This window comes from Myotis nattereri (assembly GCF_964212035.1).
Source record: "Myotis nattereri genome assembly, chromosome: 4".
NCBI classification, from domain to species: Eukaryota; Metazoa; Chordata; class Mammalia; order Chiroptera; family Vespertilionidae; genus Myotis; species Myotis nattereri.
The window spans coordinates 27,478,471-27,502,946 of NC_138079.1; positions in this window are offsets into that span (position 1 = coordinate 27,478,471).

Here is a 24,476-nt window from a genome sequence, read left to right on the forward strand (position 1 = left end):
AGGGGAGGGTGCTTCATTCAAGTCCCTAGCTTTCTCAGCATCTTAGTCACCCCACTAGTAAATAGCAGTGAGGACTCTGCCCTTATGAAGTGAGGACTGCATTTGGATGTTTCCACATACGTGCAAACTGTAAAGTGCTTCGAAAGTGCACATGGTACTGTGGTCACTATAGTCTTACATCTAAAAAACATCTATTACAGATGCTATGCTGGATATTTGGGTGCAATACTGCTGAAATAGGTTTACTTAAAATAGTGGTATAGAATAAAAGAAAGAAACAAACCAGCAAGGTAAGTAAAATCTTTTGAAGTGTCCAATAATAGCTAATAGAGTAAAGAAAAACCAAAACCTCTGTGAGCTAAGTAAGGTTTCACGGTCAAGGGAAGGTTGGGACCCAGGCCATCTTGGCAGATTCCAAAATGGGATTTTAAATACTTTTACTCAATTGGTTGGTGGACAGAGGGGTGATAAACTTCTTTAAGTGAACTATCTCAAAGTTGAGTGCCCTTTCATTATAATGACTTCCATGGAAGTTTCCAGAAGTCCTATGGCTGAGTCCTGTTGTTCTCAATGATTTAGATCCCATTGTGAAATGGTATGTAGCTTGTGCTTTCCTAAATGTTTTTTTCAAGATACAACACCATATCTAGAAATGGTCCCAGCCATCCTGCACCAATGCCACATACACTGCTATGAGCTGCAGTGTGTCCCCAAGGATGTCCTAACCCCCAGTATGACTGTATTTGCTGTATGGAAGTAATTAAGATTAACTGAGGTCATTGAGGTGAGGCCCTGAAAGGATATGATTATAGTCCTGATAAGTAGAGATACCAAATGTCTCTCTCTCTCTCTCTCTCTCTCTCTCTCTCTCTCTCTCTCTCTCTCTCTCTCTCTCTCTCATATTTAAGGACATAATAAGAAGAAAACTGTCTATAAAACTGCTGGATCTTGATGTTGGACATCCGGCCTCCAGAATCATGAGAAAACAGATTAACATATTTCTGTGTCCCAGCCCCCCAGTCGGAGGTATTTAGTATGGCAGCTGGAGCAGACTAAGGCAGATTTCACTAAATTCTTAGAAAGTCTCTTTGCAACTGAGTGTAATTCAACAGGAAGGGCCCGTTGTTTGGCTCTGACACTGTAATTATGTTATTGAAATTTCTCTCTGGTATCCCTAGGCTGCTCCCCTTTGCTTCTACAATGTGTTGATATGCATCCAAAGATAATACAACTCTCAAAATGTTAAAGGAAGAAATCATTATACAAAAAAAATATTTTAAGGCAGAGTCAATTTTATATCAAGGGATTTTGTCCCAGACACACAGCTATAGTGAAGGGTGATTTTTCTTTCTTTAAAAATAAACCTGCATTTTAATTTGAAGGAAAGTTTGGTTTAAATTGTTTTCTTTACTTTATATAACCTGATGGAACGTGCTCTTTTCTGCTTCATAACACTTTTTATAATATTGCATTTTATTCAGCAGACTTTTTTCCAGAAAGCGAGACTTGATTTAGTATTTTCTATTTCTGCAGCAGACACCCAGAAGAACATTGGGCATGGTGTTTACTTTGGGGATAAAAAGCCTCAAATAGGTAATTAGACAAATTCCCTTAAACACACACACATATACACACACACACACACACACACACCCCACACACACACACACACCAATTTTCCAGCAAGATCTGCTTTCATATAGAAAAGCCCACTAAACCTTAAAACAATGCTCTAGTGTTCAGTTCCTCCTTGTGCATAAATGCAGCACAGCCTGTAGGAAAACACCTCCTGGGAACAGGGATATTCAGGCTGCTCAGGATGACCTAAAACAGAAAGCAGGGGTGGCCATGAGGCCTCTGCCTGCATTTAAATTTCACCCCATCACTTGTCGCTGTGTGACCTTGGGAAATGCTCCTAACCTCTCTGAGCCTCTGTTTTATTGTCACATCTGGAAAAGGAGATCCAGCCCTCCCTCACAAGGTCGTCATGATCAAGTGAATGAATATGTGTCAGGTGCTTCTAACAACATTTGTGGTGTAACAATTGCTCTCAGGTTTTTAGCAATTATCACTCTTCGATCTATGGCAAGAGAACTGATTAGGTCAATGGCTCCCTATCCCTGTGAGAAAGAGTTCTTAGAAAAAGTCCTGGCTGTTCTACCAGACCCTCCAGAATACCCTGCTGTGACTCTCTCTCCTTCTTCTGTCTCATTCACTCAGCTCTGCCCATGCAGGCCTCCATGCTTATTCTTGAGCACCCCAGGTTCTCAGGACTCTAAGCTGTACCCCCTCCTGGAACACTCTCCTCCTGGTGAGAGCACCGCCAACTCCCTCTTCCAAGTGTCCACTCCAATGGCACCTGCTCCCTGGGGCCAACCCCTACCACACTACTTAAAACAGCAACATCCGCCCCATACTTTCCATGTTTCTGACTCTGTCCTAATGATTTTAACTTGGTACTTTTCAATTGCCAGCACACTGTTTCATTGACATTTAAATTCAGTTCATAGTTGACGTGAATTGTGTCTCTTGGTTATGAAGCAAGCTCCATGTACCTTCACTGATGCTTCTTGAGGTACATAATAAGCACGTGATACATATCTTTGGATAAGTAAATTGATAGGGTTAATATCTCAAAAGGCAAAAAAGTATTTATAACTCACTTAACTTTGGGAAACGTAATCAAGTCTCTGGAATCGGGAACTCTGTTAAGCATCCGGAATATTGCCTAGTGCTATGAAAGAACCTTTGGGCATCAGTGTGCATTGGGGATAATCAGATCCCTGACCCTTAGTCCTCACCTCTCCAGCAATCCAGAGGAGCCACACTGAGCCTCCCTCCTTCCAAGCTCTCAGCTCTTTCCATAGAAGTTCAACTGACTTACCTGTGGAAGAAATTAGATTATTGTCTCTGCTTGTTCATGACTCATTTGGGACTGGCCTGATGTCACACTCCACTCCACATCCAGTTGTTTCCCAGTGAGGCCAGGAGATGGGGGCCACTCCTCTGCCACCTTGTCAGTGACCCTGCTGGTGTGTACAGTGCAGAGGGGAAGGGACAATGTGCCCTGTAGCTTGAGGTCAGAACAGCAAACTCCAAGTCAACTTTTCCAGAAGCAGAGCAGCTATTATAAGGACTGATTGTCGTATATCATTGATGTGGCATCATCCATCAGAAAGAATAGTGTGTGTGGCATTAGGCTTGACCATGGTACCAAACTTACACATAGAAATAAACTGAATAGCATGCCCTTTCATAGAAAATCTTCAACTAATTTATTTTCTCCTCTAAAACTCCAATCCAGCACCCTGATTGCAACTGTCCCTTGATAAATGCTGGGGCGGAAAAAAAAAAAAAACACACATAAAACAGATACTGAATATGATTTTAATCATAAATATTCTGATGTACTCATGGGGAAAATCTTACATAACTTTGTATTTTGTATTAATTGGCTTAGAGTTGAATATTTATAATGCAAGCATTTTTAAAGAAACTAGCAAAAGATATTGGAAAAATCGTGCATTTGCCGCCCGAGCATTTGATAATGTGCTGTTTCTCTACTGGGAACAGTATATTATCAGAGCGAAAGACTGAATGAGCTAAATTGCTAGATTAAGAATTTTGAATCACTGGCTCTTTAGAAAAGGAAGAGTTTTTATTGTGAGGTCAGCCAGCAAGGATACAGGAGGCAAGGCTCAAAGGTGCCTCCCTGATCCAGGGTTTGGGGTGAATTTGTAATGGTTTCAGCACCAGATCTTCCTGGACAGCGGACCTTTCTTTCTGAATAGAGTCCAGAGCTCAAGGTCAGCTCATGTCCTGTGGATCTGTGGGCAGTGCAGGGGGAGGCGGGAGATAAGTTAGGGGTTAACAGTGTTACCCATAAGTGGGGTACACTTTGATTCCTGGTCTTGTTAGAAACAGGATTGAACCAGATTGAACTCATTCTGTGGTTGCAAAAGAATTTAAAGAGGTCATATAATGCAATGTGAAGTTTTTTTTTTAAAAAAAATCTACATTTAATCAAAACTCACCTTGAAACTTCAATATGTTAAACTTGACTGAAATAATATATCTTGGGTAAGATTATCTCAGCCAGATGTCATCTCAACATTCTAAGGGCTCTATATTTCTAGCCCAAGGTCAATGTTAAATATTGGCCACTATTAAAAACCACAAATGCCTTCAGGATATGGAGATTTGGGGGAGGAGGGTGAGATTCCATCACAGTCTCATAGCTCTAAAGCTAAGAACTGTCCTAGGAATGTGAAGATGAATTGAGAAATACTGCCTGTACGTTGAACTTGTTATCCTTAAGGTACACACATGGCATGCAGACCATATTCTCTTTGCCAATAAAAAGGAAGCTGCTCTTCCTTAGCACCCACTAGGAGAACACCACAGAGGGGTCAGTGCAGGAGACCTGCGGAGATTCAGTGACCAAAACTGGTTCCTTGGGCTCTAAAATGTCAATGGGTGCCTGCTACCAGGGGCAGCAGGGCTAAACACGCTGATGAAAATCAGAAGCCAGCCACTTCTGTAGCAGAGGGTGACTCCTGGCCTGTGGGATGGCATTTCAGGAAGACTCAAAAGGGATGGTGTGATTTTTCCCCCGCTCCTGAATTCAATTTAAACAAAGCAAAAGCCACCCTGTATCTGTGTTTCTGGCAGTGGGGCTGCCACTGTTTATCAAGGCAGGGCAAATCCAATTAGCTTATGGCCTACCTCCCAACCTTCTGAACCTGTGCCGCTTTGAGAAACTCAACAGTCCCTGCCAATATCTCATTTCTCCCGCAGCTGATAAGATCAGCTGAAGATATTCAATGGGCTGCTTTTCACTTCAGCCCTGGCTCCTCGTCCCCGCCAGGAGCAAGGAAGCACAGTGGCCAGATCTCATTTTCCTACATGAAATAGGATGGCAACTCCAGGGCCCGGAGAGCGTGCTGGGACCACGCGGACGGGCTCCGGTGATGGTGACAGGGCGGCCTGATCCCCCTTATCAGGGCTGGCCCACAAAGGCAGCCGGCCCTGGTGATTAGAATTCCTGGGTGCGCAGCATCAGGCCTATTTCTGTCACACAGACAGATTGAGGCTTTCACTCAGGCTGGCGAATGAGTGACACATGGCCCGACCGGGAGGACAACATTGTTATTTGAGTTAAGAAATCAATTTGTATCAAATGTACACTGTAATTTATTTGTTGGCTTTGAAGGGAACCGAGCTGAGATAAATGGGCGCGGGCTGCCTCCTTTCCCCCCTCCGCCAGCTGATAAAGTTCTTCTGAAGCCCCCGATAGCTCCAGTCACAGCCAAAGTGACAAACATGTTTAAAGTTGCACAGTGATCTTTAAATCTCAAAAAGAACACCTTGTCGGACATGATAGAACATTTTTTACCTTTTCCCTCTATCTGTCAGAAAGCTGCTGTGACACATTGCTTTAGTATTTTTGCTGACATTTTCTTTATCAAGCACATCTGTTTGTGGTCGAAAGATGCTTATTCCTATTTTCTTCAATCTCCAGCAGGCTAAGAAACTGCCGAAGGAGGGAGGCAGGGAGCCAGCGGTCCCAGCATCTCACTCACAAACCTAGGGTGCTGCCTCTTGTTTGGGGTTTTCAAATGTTGATTATGTTTTAAAATCATCATATTGATAAGCTTTTCTTTGTCATTATGTCTCTTTGCTCTTCCTCCTCCTTCTACTCCTCCTCCTTCTTTTCCCCATCCTTCTCCTTCTCCTCCATCACATTGATCTCCCATCTTCATTTCCATCACCATCTCCATTCCAGTGATAACTTTTAATCAAGAAATGTGCATTTAAGCACAGTTTTATTACGTCTGTGTACATTACATACTACTAAGCAAAGTTATAAATCTGTATTACTATTAGGATGTGAGTTAATTAAAAATACAGTATCACATAACATATAATAATTATGAAAACCAGGTAGCATATGGAAATTAATTGCTAAGCTCAGAGCTGAAATCTGCAAAGACATTCTCAAGGTATTGATTCCTTATTGTGAAACCAAATTGTTTTTATCTTGCACTTGCTGTGTTCTTGATTAGTACCCTGACCATGCCCAGACACTGTTTTGAGATATATAAGTTTCAGTCAAAATCTTGTGTGCTTGGGAAGTGACAGGAAAACCTGAATGAGAAGAGTTAAAGTTATTGTTCAAACAATGTGCCACCATACAATGTTGTATATGGAAGTTCTCGGGATAGATAGATAATATGTAACACAGGACCAAGACGATAGACTTGAAGAGGAAGAAACATTGAAAATGGACATTTATAGTATCCTGGAACAGTTTATATCTGTAATTAAAAAAAACTTAATTAAAGGTTTTACATTTTATCCTGGATGGTAAAGAACTGACAGGCATTGTTATAATACAAAATGCTTCATTCTCCAGCAGAGTTTAATTTAGATAAAGCCAGGCTTACTAAATGTGGTGATGCTGTGGGCCGGTTGGTCAGGCTCCAGATTCCTTGAAGAACAGTGTTTGGAGGAAGCCGGGTGAGCCCAGCAGCCACTCTGGGAATCACATTCCTCCCAAAAGGGTTTCAGGCTCAAGTGTTCATGGGAGTCTGTAGATTATGTGCATGCCTTTGACTACCTAACAGAGACATGTGACCCCATCAGGGTTGGCCAAGTGGGTGTGGGAGCTGGGCATAGATCCTGCCCAAGTGGCCTTGAATCTCCAGCCCCATGGGTAGGAACCATAGTGTCTGCAGCCACACCAAGAAGCACATGCACTATACACTTGTTTCCCTTCCTTTCCTTCCATCCATCTGCCTGCAAGTTCAGAAGATGCTCTGAGTAAAAATGACTTTCAGTGTTGAAACTCATTTGTTACAAAGTATTTCACAGAAAGTCAACCAAGAAGAGGATTGTAGAAGGTAAAAGTATCAGCAGGGACTGTAAAGAGTGCACATCCATCCAAGGTGAATAGACTTGGGTCTCAGATAGAAAGCCCTGCCCTACAGGATGGGACTGGGTTACAGGGCTGATGGTGCAGAGGGTGGTGTGTGTATGTGTGTGTGTGTGTGTGTGTGTGTGTGTGTGTGTGTGTTTGTGTGTGTGAACCAGAACTACTCCTGTAGAAACCTTAAGAACAATTTGGAAACAAGGTTTTCAGCCACACCCTCATCCTTGCCCCTACCATGGTTTAAAGAGAATCTACTGTGTCATTGAGTCATAGTTATTGACAGCCTATCAATTCATTCTCTCATCTACTATAGTTCTCATCACATTATTTTTCTCTCCAATTAGAACATGTTTCTTGGATAACAGAGAAGAGATCTTATTCACAATCTTATACTCAATACGTGTTATACTCCCCTTTGCCAGAATAAGTATCAACACATGAAAGAAAGGTGGAAAGAAAGGGAGGAAAGAAAGATATTCCCATAAAAACAAAACACAGGAATTGGATATCTGCCATAAAGAACACAATGTTCAAACAGTCCTTAATCACAGTTCTTTTAAAATAAAATGGAAATATAATGGATTTTATTAATATCATATATCTGTTACATTCTTTAAAAGTTTCATGGTATACGTTTTAAAATATCTGCCCCTATATCTTCTTTATTTTTTCAAAAACTCAAAACAATTGTGTCCATATTTTGAAGATCATCAGCAAATGGAAAAAATATTCCATTCAAAATGACATACTTGTCATAAGTGCATATATTTCAAAAGTAAATCTGTGTAGAAGTCTATATTTTAATCAGTGTTAGTCTTCATTGATATCATGGACATAACATTTTTATCCAGTGACCTATTTATACTGACTTTTGTTCTACTGGGTCCAATGAAATGTGTATACACCAGGTGTGGGTGAGCACAAATCTCTGTTTGGGAGCAGATCGAACTTGTGTGGCTTGCTTTATAAGACTTGGGAAGTGACGAGGGCCATGATTTCCTGGAAAGTTAAACAGTCCTGTGTCCCAGGCTCACTTTAATGGGAAGAGTTATTTGTCTCCTGAGCCTACATGCTAGTGATCCCTGGTCCCACTGGGACTAATCACATCATGTTCAGAACCCTGCAGGGGCTATAAGGGGACTCTGAAACATCTGGCTCTGCCTACTTCATAAGACAGTTGTGGGAGTCAAATAGAAGTAAAGCCCAGGTTACTAATGCCAACATCTATCACTATGGCTCAACCCTTCTTGCCTGCAAGTCTTCTTCACCATCACCAGGTTCCCAGTAGATGTCTCCATGCACATCCTGTGCTCATCCTTTGCAAACATCCAGTCATTGGAACAGTACCCATCCAGGCCACCCCTGTGGTCACTAAGATGGACCTTACACATCTGTCTGCAACAACCGTTACTGATTATGAAGGAGGAAATCCAGGCCTTCTAAAGTCAAGCCAAACCTGGTCAAGTAGGTACAGAACCAAAATGATGAAAGCACTGCTTTGGTGGACATCTGCCTTTTTAATTTAAATTCTTTATTGTTTAAAGTATTAAATGAATCTCTTCTCCCTCCCTCCATTGACCTCTCCCCAGCTGCTCCCACCCCCCAGCACAAACCCTCACCCCCCCTACTGTCTGTGTCTATTGGATATTCTCATATGCATGCATACAAATCTTTTGGTTGAACTCTTACCCTCTCACCCCTTGCCTTCCCTCATAGGTTGGACAGTTTGTTCGATGCTTCTATGTCTCTGGTTCTATTTTTGTTCATCAGTTTATGTTTTTCATTATATTACACAAATGAGTGAGATCATGTGATATCTATCTTTCTCTGACTGGTTTATTTTGCTTAGCATAATGCTCTCCAGTTCCATCCATGCTGTTGCAAATGGTAAGAATTCTTTTTTTTACCGCAGCGTAGTATTCAATTGTGTAGATGTGCCACAGAGATGCAAATCAAATCAACAATGAGGCACTGTCTCACCCCTGCCAGAATGGCTATCATTAACAAAGCAACAAACAACAAATGCTGGGGAGGATGTGGAGAAAAAGGAACTCTCTTGCACTGCTGGTGGGAATGCAGACTGGTGCAGCCATTGTGGAAAACAGTATGATGTTTCCTCAAAAAATTAAAAATGGAACTTCCATTTGACCCAGTAATCCCACTTCTAGGAATATATAACAAGAAAACAGAAACACCAATCATAAAGGATATATGCACCCCTATGTTCATAACAGCACAGATTACAATAGCTCAGTTTTAGAAATAGCCTAAGTGCCCATCAGCAGATGAGTGGATTAGAAAACTGTGGTACATCTACATCTGCCTTTTTTGATGTCTGCCCAGCATCTGCTGAGGAAGCATCTTATATTTAGGGATTTTCTCACATTATGCATTTACCTCCCCAAAGTACTGGTGGGAACTTAATTTCTCAAACTGTCTTGCAACTGGAATGCTGCCCTATGAGAAAGGCTTCTCAGTTAGATGTTCCATAGGAGCCACAGTTTAGAAGGGAGGGGAGAACTGGGAGGCAGGAGGCCTCCATTCGCGGGGGAGCAAGAATGGCTATTAACCATTTATAGAGTGGCAATGGTGGACGTTATGGGGCCTGATGACCAGCATCTTGACATGAGTTTAACCAGTGAGCATTCTGGATTCTCCAAATTCTGTATGATGTCTAATAATCTTGAATATGTGCCATTTTCTGATTTAGGTGGCTGCAATGGGTTCTACTACTTATAATTAATTAAAATACAATTTGAAAGGTAGAAGCTGAGTCAGAGGTTTAGGATTCATCATGATCTCAATCATTGAATCCTCTCATGTGCCTCCATTCCAATGCTCAGGGTCCCCTTCCTTCTTGGTCAAATTTCCAACTTTCACACCAGTTCCCAGGGCAGGGTATGAATTCAATTGGCCTTGTCATTTTTCAACCCATGGTTTCAAACTTTGAGCTGGCTTTTGGATTATTTGGTCTTCATGCAGCGTGAGGATGGGGGTCTACTAGTACAGACATAGTCCCTGGTTCTCTGATGGGACTTTGAGCCACCAACTCGAGACGCTGAGCTCAGGATGCCTTTCTTAAGTTCCCAGCACAGCCTAAGTAGCCAGCCCACTCCCCATGCCCTCATGCGTGGCATGTTGTTCTTTGACAGAGCCACTTGGTGCCCCAGTCCTTGCCTTCAGTGGTCACCTCTCTTCAGGGACCACAGGTATCATTTATTACTGAAGGGCATACCTGCTCTTCATAATATCAAGTGTTAAATACGTTCAAGACCCCAGGGCACTAACCAGCACAAACTCCCTATTCCCTTTCTCCCGATGGCCAGTTACCTGCAAAGCAAACCATGCACACCTCCATTAGGATTCTTAGAAGTAAAAACGCCATACCCTCTAGCCAGTGAGAGCAGGAAAGAATCCACTAGGTGATATTAGGACACCCACAAGAATAACTCACACAGGCCAGCCTCAGGTTGGATGTTCCAACCTCACACACCCTCTGAGAAAGGCCCCAGAGACCCTGTTTAAACATAAACATTTTGTCCAAGGGGCGGATCATTAGACCCAGGCTAGTCTTTTGTGCTGAGTTTAACAGGTTAACTCAGTGAAGAAAAAGGGAGGAAAAAATAAAAAGGTCATATTCTAGGCAACCTGTCCCCTCAAGAAGGCCGATGCCAGAGCGCCTTTCTCTGGGGAGTAAAGGTCTGCAAAATACTGAACTGGGGAACCTTGAAAATCTGGGACAGGGGGACCCTCTGATTCTTAAGTGAAAAGAGGCATTAAAAGGGCAGAAAGTGGCTAAAATCAAAAGGAAGAGGCTTCACCCACCAAACTTTTCCCAGGCAGCCTCAGCTCTTTCCCAGTTATGATGCCGAATTAAGATCTCCCCAATGTATGCAAGGATAAACCTGCAAGTTCCAGTGGGAAACGTTGAAGCTTGGAGTGCTGTCTGCAGCTGGCGCTGGTGGTGCCTCCTCCAAAGGCAAGCCAGACCCCTGTTTCCCATCACACGCTCCTGTCAGTCCCTCCACCAGGGGACCCGTGTTTCCTTTCCCTGCACGTCTCTTTCACTCTTCTGAGTTGTCTTTTAAAGAGAAGCATGCTGTCCTTATTATAATCTCCACAAAGTTTGGCTTTCCTTTTTATTTATTTTCTTTTTTGCTTCCCTGGGTCTCCGGGGATTGACCGCTCATTCCTCTCCTTTCTGCCAGAGCTTTGGGGCTTTCCCTGGTCAAGAGTCAACACGAAAAGGAGCTTCTTAAAAATTGGTTTACAGCCATTTAGGAAAGGGAAGGATAAAACCGGCGAGTGGAGCGTTGCCTGTCATTGGATGGCAACAGTGTCACCTGTTTTAAATCAGCCGTGTTTGTCACCGACTCAAAGAGCTAATGAGTCTTCCAGAGCTTTGCACACACACACATGCACACACACCCCCACCCCCACCACACACACACACACACACACACACGCACGCACACCCACCTCTCAGCTCCAGCTTTCTTCTTTCTTACAGATTTCCCTCTTCGCACTTAAAACAGAAATGCATTTGCTCTGAGAATTCACTGACAGCAAAACTTGCTTTGTCAAGGCGGGAAAGTTGCTTGCCTCCAGGCTGTGAGCAGCAAGGCACACAGGGACACAAGGCTGGGCTGCTTTCATGGCCTCCATAGTTTCCTGAATCTAAAATCAGCCCAGCCAGCCATGGGGAAGGGGTATGGGCAGCAAGCTCTGTGCTCTGCAGGAGGGAACTTCAAAATGCACTGTTAACGAAGAGACCAAGTTCTAGGGCACCCTAAGGGGTCCCCACAGGTGTGTGCTAACAAAATAAACTTGAATGCACATCAAACTGGTACCATCTATGGGTTTTCTACCTGGAAAAAAATAGTCCAACATAACCAAAAGGATATGATGTTTTGTGATATTTGTCTTATTAAGAGAATCATTGAAGATGAAATCACATTATAATATACAGGATAAATATAATTAACACATTGTTGAAGTCAAAGAAGCAGCCTAGTTTAGAGCTTGTTTTCTTTATTTGGCCTTGGGTATAAGCCAGGGACACCAGCTCAACTTGGATCAGAGAGTCCCTCCTCTGATCAAGGCACAATGAAATATATGAACAAGAACAAAAACAAAAAAAAAAAAAGACTTTAACTGTTGTCATTTAATCCGAAGTATGTGAGATACCCATTTCCCCATCAAGTCATATTTATGTAGAAGCTGCCCTTCTAACTGGTGTTCATTTTCACTCATCCATGACATATGAGGGTTGAATAAACTCACCTGGAGGATATGTAGAAGGTGGATGTAAGTGGCATAATATAAGACATTGCAAAGAATATAACCACTTGGGACTTCAGAGAATAGATTAACCTACAAAGTGATAATACCAGTGGTGTGGCCAGTAGGCAAGAGTATGCAAATCCCCTGGGAAGCAGGGCCTCCCATACACCTTCCACCCCATTCTAGGATGTGAGAAACCACTGGGATTTGGGGCTGTTAGTCACAGCAGTGAATGCACTCTGATGGTGGCAAAGACTGACAATAAGCTGACCGTGGAGTGGGGCTCGATAGCATTATCTCCCAGGCATGGGTCCTCTGAAAGATGGGTCTATTTTGAACCAGCCAGGCTTCTCTCCAGGGAATTTCTTTAAAATTCTGCCAACATTTCTTTAAAATGTTGACCTGGGCTGTCCCCTGAGTGTCGGGCTGCCAATGCAGTACCTGGGGGCTGGTTGGGTGGCCTGATTCCTGTGTGAAATGCTGCTGTGATAGATCCTGGCCTGCCACACTTTCCCTCTGTGACAAATAGTGAAGAACCAAAGCTCTCCAAGAATACGCTTACCAATCTCTTTAAAAATGTAGCTACAAGCCAAATGTATTGGAATCTGTCATGTGTTGGTATATAATCCAGACTACAGTATCACATGATATGACAGTTCCACATAAAGAAAGGAAAGAGTCACAAAGGTTCAGATTAAGGTATCAGAGCTTTATAAGCCAACAGATCATAATTACCAGTTGGACTTTTAACTTTTAGCACAATTTTACCAAACTCCAAAGTTGTTAGTATTTACCCACATTTTTTAAAAATTTCTAAATCTACAACCTAGCAGTAAAAGAATTTCCAAAATAATTATGTAGAGATGTTGACTCTTTATAAAAATATAAGGAGAAAAAGTGATCAGGTTTAGGAATAATTATGTAGGAGGCAAACAGACTCTCTCTGTTATCATTAGCCCCTAAAGTTGTTTATTGAGGAATTTTTATTCTACATGGTGTAAATTGAAGGAAAACACTTCTTTTTGAGGCATTTTCTTGTTGAAATATATGTATGTTACAGTTGAGGAAACCAAGGTCCAGAGAAACTATCTAGTTAAGACCTTGTTCCCCAGAAAGGAAGGGGCTCAGTGGTCATTTGGGTACAGGTCTGAGTGACCACAGCCCACTGCCATCTTTTTAAAAATATATATATATTTTTATTCATTTCAGAAAGGAAGGGAGAGGGAGAGAGAGATAGAAACATCAATGATGAGAAAGAATCATTAATTGGCTGCCTCCTGTATGCCCCACACTGTGTATAAAGCCTGCAACCTGGGCCTGCGCCCTGACTGGAAATAGAACCATGATCTCCTGGTTCATATGTTGATGCTCAACCACTGAGCCATGCCAGTGGGGCCCACTGCCATATTTTTAGGACACTTGTGATGGGGAAGATACAACATGGTATTAGTTTTTAAAATTTTAAAAAGTGAATTGGTGCTTTGCACTTGTGATTCAAAACTGAGTAGGATCTGTCTCTAATGTAATAAAAATATGACAAAATAGCCCTCACTGTGCATAGTGTGGGAAGGTTTCCCTTTGTTTCCTCAGTTTTCTCAGAGGAAGTAAGTTGGGTTTGGAGGCAAGGTCAAGAAGCTATAGCAGTGAGGTATGGAAGAGGGAGCGAAAAGACACAGGTCCTTATGTTTCATGCTCTTTAATGAAGCTTAACTGTATGTATTTTCATATAACTGAATAGGTTATATATATAAAAAACTTATAGAAAATAATAGGAAGCACACAGCAAATAATTGGGGTCTGATGATTCCAGATTTGCAGTGCCTTCCCAATGGATTTTCTGGGTTCTATTGCCAACCTCCAACTTGTGCCCGTCTTTAAGCATTTCCATCTCAAGAAATGGCCCTAACATTCACTTAAAGATGAACTTTAGCATCATTTCCCATGAGTTTTTTTTCTTCATGTCCCATTCTGCACCATTGACAAGTCATCTCTTGCATGCTTCCAACCCTCACCCCAGTTTTTAGCATGATGAATTACAAAACTCTGTCAGGATATAGACCCTGGACTGCATACTGGGTAGCCATGAGGCCTGTGTAGATGATCTTAGAAAATGTGTAGTCAATGTTGAGAACAAGAAGGTGTGTAACATCATAGTATGTCTCAAGCTCTCTGTTGATTGAGGTCTCTTTTTCATATTACAATTTTTTAAGTTGTATAAACTGAGACTCCACAGTTCCTCCATGAATATATTCCACACAGTATACTGAAAATTATAGCAAATCAGTAAAACAGTGACCAGAAAAAAAATGTATTTAACTTATTGGTTCAAACATAATGTGAACTTTGATCTCACAGTAGAGTGTTGTTTTTTTGTTGTATTCACTTTTATTTTTTAAACATCTTGTCTGGTTCAGACTCTAAGAAAATGCAGCAGTACCATTTTGGTTCCCAACCTGTCAAGCCTTGGCACAAACAATTTGTCAAGAGAAAGCTTAATTATGTCTGGCTTAGGGCTGCCATGTTAAACAGGAACAATTGCAGTGACTGAGAAAGAATCTTCTCCTGGCACTCAGGCAGCTCGTGGAGCCTGATGGGCCCGCTGGGTTTCTTTCTATCAGCACAGACTATTTTGCATAAAGAAAGCTCTGCTTGCTTTTCTCTATTTCAGCTTTCCAAATTGTGGCTCCAGCACCCTTGCCCTGTCCTGTTGGCATCACCCAGACTCCCAGGAGCAGGGCTGCTCTGTGAATACAGAGCTGGCCCCAGACTTTCTTTCAGCCAAGACAGACTGACATTACCAAGAGGCTCATTTTGATGCTTCCTGGGTGTGCATACTTCTGCATATAAAGCTTCCTTTAGTTCACTTGTGAATAGGGTAGTAGAAAACATCATAAGTTCAACATCATCTGTCAGTATTGCAAATTATGTGAAATATTGGTATTTAATTTGAAATATCTATTGCAAATATTCCAAAATAATCTATGAATATAATAGAAACATTCACATTGAAAATAAAATAATAACAAATATGAAAATAAAAAGACACACTGAAAAAGAATTTCCTGTCACATTTCTGTCACTGAGTAGGTGAGGAAGGAAGAGCAGAAGATAATCTGTAGGTATATGAACAAAATCACCCAAAAGAAAAGTGACAAATGTACCTACTGGTTTTCAGAAAGATTTTTTGACTCATCTGATAGTGAGAGAAAAAAAGAAATTTATTTTAATGATATAATCTATATTTATAAAAAGCTAATTTGCAAAGTGTCCCCTCAGGAGTTCGACCAGAGGTTCAATCACTCACTATTACATGTGCTGACCACAAGGGGGTGGCGCAGAATGAAGGAAGGCCCCAGCTGGCAGCCAGCAGCCAGGTAAAGGAGGCCCTGGCTGGAAGCCAGAAGACACTGATTGGCTCTGATTGCCCGTCAAGCCTAGGGACCCTACCCCTGAATGAATTTCGTGCACCGGGCCTCTAGTTTCAAAATTTTTAAAAAAACTATCACTTATGATATCATAAAAATACAGGTCTTAGAGAAATGTTGTTTATTTACCCAGTAGTAAAGACAATTATAAAATTTCAAATATACAGTTGCTTGTTCACTCATTCATTTAACAAATACCTTTTTTTCCCTTTTTGTCACTGAGTTAGGTTCTTAGCAATTCTCTCCTGCTGACCAACAAAGTCATCTTTCTTTTAAAGTTAAAATAATAGAGTTTTTCCCCATTTTTTTGTATTATGAATCTTACAATGAGAAGTTGTTTAACAACGAAAAGTTTTGATAAATATTTCGTTAAAATTTATTTTTTGTTTCTGGAAAGGGATAATTACCCAATTGCCTAAATTAAAAACAAATGCTTTGCTAAGGGTTCAAATACAACTTATGCCACATTATGAAACCTGCAAAATATTAAGCAAATCAATATATTAAAGAAGATCGATTATTTAATCAAATATATGGTCTATTTTTTAAAAAGTTTTTATTGACTTTAGGTGTTCTGATGGCTGTCTTTACATCACTCTGATTGTGACTGGTGAAGGGAGGTGGGAATAGGATGTACTTGAGGAGAGCCCTGGACAGAGAGCTCCTTGGGTGGCTCCTTCCCTGGCTGCCTTCCTCCTATTCCTCTGTCATAGGTCCCCCATCAAGCCCCGTGATTCTGACTGACTCAGTTTCCTGTGGAGGCTGTGAATGAATTACCTTACATGGCTGGCTTAAGACAATAGAAATTTATTCTCTCACAGTTCTGGAGGCCAGAAGTCCACAATCAAGGTGTTGGCTGAGCTGTACTTTCTCCTAACTTTACAGGAGGACCCTTCCTTGTTTTTCCCTTCCAATGGCTCCTGCATCCCTCCGATCTGTGCTTCCATTTTTACACAGCCTCCTCCTGTGTCTCTCTTCTCCTCTCTTAGGGATACTTGCCATTGGATTTAGTGCCCACAGGATCATCTGGGAGGCCTTCCTTAATGGAAGATCTTTTAAAAAATTCCATCTGAAAAGATCCTTTTTCCAAATAAGGTCAATTTACAGGTACCAAGTATTAGGACAAGCATATACCTTTTTGGCCACCATTCAGCCCACTACAAAGGTCACCCAACCTTCCCACTTCACTTCCATATTTTGTCCCCTGTTAGACTTTTCACTCAGTTAACATATCTACAAGGGAGAAAATATCTACAAAGTGGTTAGTGAAATCTGGGAATTTTTTAGTCTGATAAACTTCAAATAGAAGTATGACTTGCATTAGCCCAGCATCACTGGGCACATGGTTATCCTCCCAGTCATAATTCTCATAAACAAAGCCCACTTACACAGGGCAACTCTCTGGACACCAAAGAACCAACTGCCATTTAATCCTGAGGTGGTAAACCCTTTGCTTCCACATGGTTTTACTCAAAGATAAAGCAGTCTCCTTTTGTGTCATCATGGCCACTGACCACCAAGGCATCCTTTTATAGACAGCTGGACCAGGACACACTTCTGAAAAGTCATATTGAATGCCTTCTTTCAGCTTCCACAACTGTCCTGTGCTGCTTCTTCACTCAACCATTCTCTAAAACCATCTTTGCAAGGTTTTAAACCAGTGTTATGTTCTGCAATCCTGCTTTCCATGGACAACCCACCCGCTGCTTGAGCAGGCCACCCCAAGGGCAACAACCCTGATTGTGGCCCTTAGCCCTCCCTGCCCATGAACAAGGGGCATTTGTCCCTTCCCAAGCACAGGTCTCAAAGATACTCTCAAATGAAAATCTTACCACATTTCAATTATGCTGCCTGCCCCCACCCCCACCCATGAGAGCCCTGCTACCTTTCAATCTGAGACTGTTTGGGGAGAAAAAGTGTTTTTTACCACATGACTGAACTTTCCCACGGCCTCCCTTTACAAAGCACAGGTAAATGTTACATTAAGTTGGTAGTTGCTATTTAATAATTCATCCCACTTGAAATTCAAAGTGCTTTTCTGAGCCATTTATGGGGTCACTAGACTCTTGCAGAGGCCTCATGAATATTCATGATATTGAAGTTCTGTTGATTCTGGGAAGGATTTATAGGTTCCTACAGGCAATCCACTGGTTTGTCATTTCTGTCAAGTACGTCCAACCGCCACAGAGTACTAGAGTTCCCATTGTTCAGAATATGATTTTTGACAATGAAAACACCTTTTTAAAGAACACCATCATGCTTATGAGATCCCATACAAAATGGATGACAAATATAATGACCCTTGGGAGGAGGGGAATTCACTCAGTAGGAAGCTTGGGCTATTGCCTTCTACTTTATAAAAGAAACATTTGGATAACGTTTAATACATTGGAGATCTAGCACACGGTGGTCTTTTTGAAAGAACACATGACACTGTACCTGTATTTATATGAAGATTTTTCTCCCATAGGTAATTCGTGCTCACATCAAATTTCATACAGCTTTTAGTTTTTCTTTATTAGTCCTGTACAGTGTGGTCCCTTCCTAGCTATTACATATTACTTGTGTTTCTAGTTCAGTAGTTTCTCTGAGATCCCAGATATGCCCTACAGAAGGAATAATAAAACTAAGTAGAATTTTACTACCAGGGAAAATGCCCATGGCTGTAAAAGTCTTTTTATAGTGGTAATGTTTGGTTTTAATATTTAATAAGCATAAACCACCATAAAGACGCATAACATTATGTTCAGTCCCTTGAAGGATGGTGAGGTTTGAAATTGTACAGGTGAAATTTTATCTGATGTAACTAAAAAGGCTTTGGATGTACTTCAAACTTAGATCCAAAACCCAGATGTCGTCTAGCTCCAGAGACACCCAAAGCTTAACGATAACAAGCCCATCAATGGTAGAAAGGCAGGAATTTGCAAGGATGTGGCAGTGATAAAGTCAAAACATGATTTGTTGAGAAAATAAATCTAAACCACAAGCAAATGGCTTCAGTGCCTCTGAATTATATCAGAAGAAATAATTCTATTTTGAGAATTCAGTAACTGCTCCTAAAATTCCTAAAATACCAAGTAAATGATGATGCTATTGTTCATAAACAATAAATACCATTCCCCTAAATATACTGTGGAGCCTAATTTAACTCTTTAAACATCTTTTTTTAAAATGTGAAATATTCACTATCAAACTACTTAGAGAAAAGAGGTCAAAGGTTACTTATTTCTACTTTGAAAGCACTTCCTTTTCTTGACTTTCACAGATGTTAAATGACACAGATTTATGGCAATCAATTTCAGAACCCCCAGGGTTCAAGAGTTGGTTGATTTTTTTATTTTTATTTTTTGGTCATGATTTGTGTGGGTCTCCATCTCCAGTGGAAAACATTAACTAGACTTAAAAAAGTCAGGGCTGAGATATGGGTAATAGAAACAACTTAAGATTTAAAAATATATATGTATCAACTGAAATGAAATTAATTTTTAAAAAGTTTAAATATAGGAATGGTATCTTTGTAGTTAGAACACAGAACAAGAGGAAAAATTTATTTACTAGTTAAAACTGTATCACTCAGAAGAATGAATGAGATTCTTATGCTTGCTTGGAATGGTGTGGGCAAACTCTGAGTAAATATTTTATTAAATGTGTTATCTAAATATATCAATTTATTGCATTAAAAAAAGCAATTGCATAATCATGGATTCTTTCTGGTATAGTTTTCCCTGTCATTCACTAGACTGCCCCATGCATACCTGCTGATATGTTTCCTAAAAGTTCTCCTGGGAGAGTTTCCAGGAGGTGTGGCCCAAGGCTAACTTGGGGATCAAGGTTGCACAATTACTTTCTCATGTTATAAAGCTATTGCAGTTTTAGGATCAGAAGGGTTCGGTTGATTTCAATGGCCAATGTCCATGTAAACTGATGATCAGGAGCTAATATATACAGAGCTAATAAGACAATCATAGAAGTTAATCATTTCTAAACAGGAATCTATAACAAATAGCCTGTATAGGATTAGTTCCACAGCTATTAACTATACATTTAGGTACTTAGGAAATAGACAAAATCCACTAACCATCCTCAGCCCAGGTGAGTAAATATGTGCCTTCCAAGATCAACCAAAGAGGACCAGGTATGACCTCCATAAAGAAGGGACCAGCACAGCCTTGCTGGTGAGCACCAGTGCCAGCCCTGGTTACAAGAGGCAGAGTGTGTGTGCAGGTATGCAGGAATGCTAATTAATCCAGGAAAACACGAGTGTGGTAAAGCCTCCTTGCAAACTACATTATGTCATCATGACACCTATAACTCTGATAATGCACCAAATTCTCTCCTTTGGAACCTGACCTTTAAAGGTGCTTAATGTTTTGGAAGTTTTATGAAAGTATTTCATTCCAGCAGTGTTTGATTGCCATCATTTCAACTCACCTCTACGGATGCTGAATGGACTTGAATATTTATGCACAATTTGATGTTGAGTAACATAAGCAGCAGTAAGCTAATTTAATTGTTTTAACTGGGTAATAAAATAGTCTATAAAAAGGATTATGGTCCATATAAAGTCATTATTTTGCATTTAAAACCATATTTTCCTTGCAATTTCTTTATTTAAGGCAATGACCATAAAACTTTAGTGTGATAAGAGCGACCCAAGATATCTAATAAAACATTAGTTCCCACTCTGATTCAATAGATGAAGCCCAAATATTGGATTTTTAACAGGATTCCAAAGTAATCTTAATGCAGGAATTCCATATAGAACACTTGAGGAATACTGTTGGAAATATACATTTTGTCATTTGTGAATTTTCATGGGGAGAAGGAAGTAACATCTATTTGTATTCATGGTAGCGAAGGTCATTTCAGAACTGTTTGAAAATAATCACCGGCATTACTTGACCTTCACACAGTCACAGGGAAGAGGCCACAGTGGTCATCACGTTGTCTGCAGAGCCATCTCCTTATGATGGAATCCTGGCATCATATTTCAGCAACTAAAACCTCCAACTACTTCTTTTGTTTCTAAATGTGCTTTTTATTGATATTTTAGAGTGAGAGGAAGGAAAAAGGATACAGAGATAGAAGCATCAAAGAGAAAAAACTTTCCCTGTTCTTATCTCTGTGTGGTCCTGCCTTCTCACTGGACCCTGACTGACGTACCACCTCCAGAGGCCACGATGATGTTCTCCCCAATATCAACCCTCAGTTCTTCCCACCATTTAACTAAACCTCAGTGACCACAGAAGGCATCCTTTGGCCACCAAATGTAAAGTGATTTCATATGCCTGTGGGTTTCTTATGCCTTCACATTCACATTTAATGGATGAACCTCTAAAATGGATGATATAAGTAGGAACACTTTAATCAAATGGGAGAAATCTTAACTATTGAATTAAAAAACAGTAAGAGAGATAATTATGCCTTTTTTCTCGGAAGAGCTATGAGTTTTAAAGGACAAGTAGGGAGAATTGTTATTGCTGTCTTATGGATCCCAAACAAGTCTAGGTAAACATATCTGAGGTCCAGGTTGAAGGTAACACACCGCTGTGCCTCTCTACTGGGATGCCAGGAAAACACTAACACTGTAGAGAGAACAAATTATGTTTAACATGTAAGATTTCCCTGGGGAATAAAACTTCACCCAAACCAGCTCTGTTGAAGTTGTATATGTCATGGAACAGGTAGTAAAGAAAGCACGCTGTCATTTTTAAGCTTTCACTTAATACTGTGTTGGAAAAGAAAAAAAATAACAGTGTGACTCTTTAAGAATGTAAAAGTCCTTAGAAAACTGAATGGTTTAGGTAAACAGGAGAATTAGTGATGTGAATGGAGAGAAATCTTTCAATGTGAACAAAATCAACTAATATTGGAAAGCACAGTGATAGTCAGTAACTTCATCTTGTTTGTATCGCCTACGTTCCCGTGACCTGAATTCAGTGCAGGGGAATCCGTCTCTTTCTTGGGATGGGCCCCTGCAGTCCCTGGGAGAGTCACTCACTGGTTGCTCAGCTCGCTGAGGCACAGCGTGTCCTGTTTGGGTTCACTGTCTCCTACACGGAAAGTGCCAGCGTCCCTTGTTGCTGTGTTTGCTCTCTGGGTGTGAAGGCATTTGGACCCGGGACCCAGGCAGGGGAGATAGAAAAATGAGGACCACCATTCACTGAACTGGCATGAAAACCATCTAACTCTGGCTAAAAACTCAGCTAGGTGTGAACTTCAGACATGAATTAGATATGAATTAACTCATTTTAGGAGTCCAGCTTGAAACATTTCTTAATTCAGAATCATTCCTTGGGATTTTGCTCTCATGCGACCTAACTATTTACACTTTACCTCAACACTACCGTCAAAAGCCATTATGTTCATATCACATGTAGTTCCACAAGTTCTCTATTCAGTTACACTGGTGATAAGGAAGAAAAGAATGCACCCCTCCCGACCCCAGGTTTTGAAGTTTCCCTCTTTTGCATGTCAAGATGAGAACCACACACCAAACACACTGGTTAAATGCTCCCCTTTCTGTCTGGAATTCCCTAAGCAAATTGTCCTGGCTTACAAAGGGACCTTGATCGGTTTATGTCCACGGAGGGGTTTCTGCTGGGCCAGACTCTCACGGAGCTCGCGGTGGGGCTCCGACAGGGTGATCTATGCACAGCCAGTGCCCCTGCAAATGCACTGGGAGTGCGAGCCACCAACCATTTATTATCCCAAAGCCCTCCTTTTGGATGCATTGTGTGGTGCACTAACTAGGAAGAGCCCTCCATTTCTGTGAGCAAGCCACGACTGTCCCCATTGTGGGAAGCTGCAGGGGACACAAATACTTGGCATTGCCCCGCACTTTGCTTGGGAAAGTGCTCCACATCCCAGCGCAGGAGACAATGCAGAAACAGCGAGCCGTCATCGCAGCTACAATGTCTGCCCAGGTTCCTAAGGAGCCGAGAGTCTTACAGCACAGATGACGGAGTAGCCCAGGAAACGAATTCCCAGGGAGCGTCCCGTTCGGGGAATTTCAATAGGGACCAAGGTGGCTTGTTCCAATCTGTGTCATTGTATGTGACTGCCATAACCCAAGTTCCCAGTCTACTGAGCTTGTTTCCACACACAAAGTAAGAGCCAAAGAACTGATGTGTAAGCAATTCTGTCTAAGTATAAAGGAAAATGTTACAAAAAAGAGTTACTCAGTGGGAGTAAGGCCTGTTAATCCATCCTGATGGTGGAAATGCATGCAAGCACGGGAAATTGTGAATAGTGTATATCCTCAAAGGATGTATATTATTAGGGAAAGACTGAAGTGAACAGAGTTTCAAGAGCCAAACCCAGCTACACCTAATTTCTATCAATTAATACAATAAAACTAAATAATCTCAATGTTTCTCACTTTAAAAACAACCATTTCATTACAACTAAAATTATTTCTCTGGATGCATCTGGAGTCACAAATTAAGTGCTCTCAGTGGGGGCTGCTGGGGAAGAGACCCACAGGAAACCATCCCATGTGGGCTGAAATGCCTGCTGAGTGGCTGTCATGGGAAATCCACACTCCATCCCCTCAGAATTTTACTTGAATTTGCACAAACCCAATTGCTCCCATATACATGATGGTGGGTGCGTGAGATTCCTAGGGCTGCCATGACAAACTACCAGACAGGATGGCTTAAAACAACAGACGTTTATTCTGTCACAGTTTGGGAGGTTAAAAGTCTGAAATCAAGGTATCAGCAGAGCCACACCCCCTCCAAGGGCTCTAGGGAAGGATCTTATTTTGCCTCTTCCAGCATCTGGTGACACCAAGTCTTCACTGGCCTGTGGCTGCATCACTCATTCTTTGCTTCAGCTTGCACAGGGCCCTCTCCTCCCTGTGTGTATCTCTGTGCTCAAGGTTCCCTCTTCTTAGAAGCACACCACTCATACTGGACCAGGGCCCCTTCTGATAACCTCATTTTACCTTAATTACATCTGCAAAGACCCTGTTTCCAAATAAGGTCTGACCCCCTGTTCACAGGTGCAGGGGGTCAGACCTTCAGCACATCTTTTGATGGGACACAATTTAGTCCAGAGCAGTATAAATGTCTGCCCCTGAAGTAATACATAGGAGGGAAAATTATCCATCCCCATAGCCATCATTTTCACATAATCATTATATCATAAAGTCCAGTCTCCCAGCTCACCTTAGATTCACATTGGAGAGTTCTGGGGGAAAAAAGGAGATTCTGTAGCCCTCATCTTACTTAAGCCAGAACCACATTCTGTATCTCCCTGCCCACCCCACTCTGCCCCCCTGCTTTGGAGTCCAGCAGCCACCCATGAGATCCCACCTCAGCACCTCCAGATGCCTTGAAGCTGCAGGTGTAGAGTGGGCTTTCAGAGGCTGTGTGTGTTGTGTGAGAGGACAGGGGGGGACCAGTCACAGGACTCTGAGCACAAGCTGTGCTGGGGTACGGGGAGGGGAGTGGTGCCATTTCCCCAAATCCTCAATTCTGCTCCCATCATCCCTTCTCTTCCTCAGTCTCACTGGGGTTCCTGCCATTCCTAACTCAGCATCTGTCTGGACCCCATGTTTAGGAAGATTACTCTTCTTCGGCACATGCGGTCATAGTGGAGAAGGCAGCAGGCGAGCCATGCCTGCAGTTAGAAACAGAAGACTTCAACACTTACTCCATGGTGGTTCTGCTAAGGCCTCCTCCTGGGGCCCTTTCTTAGGTGCAGTTATGGGTGATGACACTTTCAACAACCAGAAATCCACAGAAGAGTCTACACCTGAGCCAGAATCAAAGTAATATCACCACATACAGTGATCTGTCTTTTCAGTGCTCCCATAACAATTATTTTTTTTC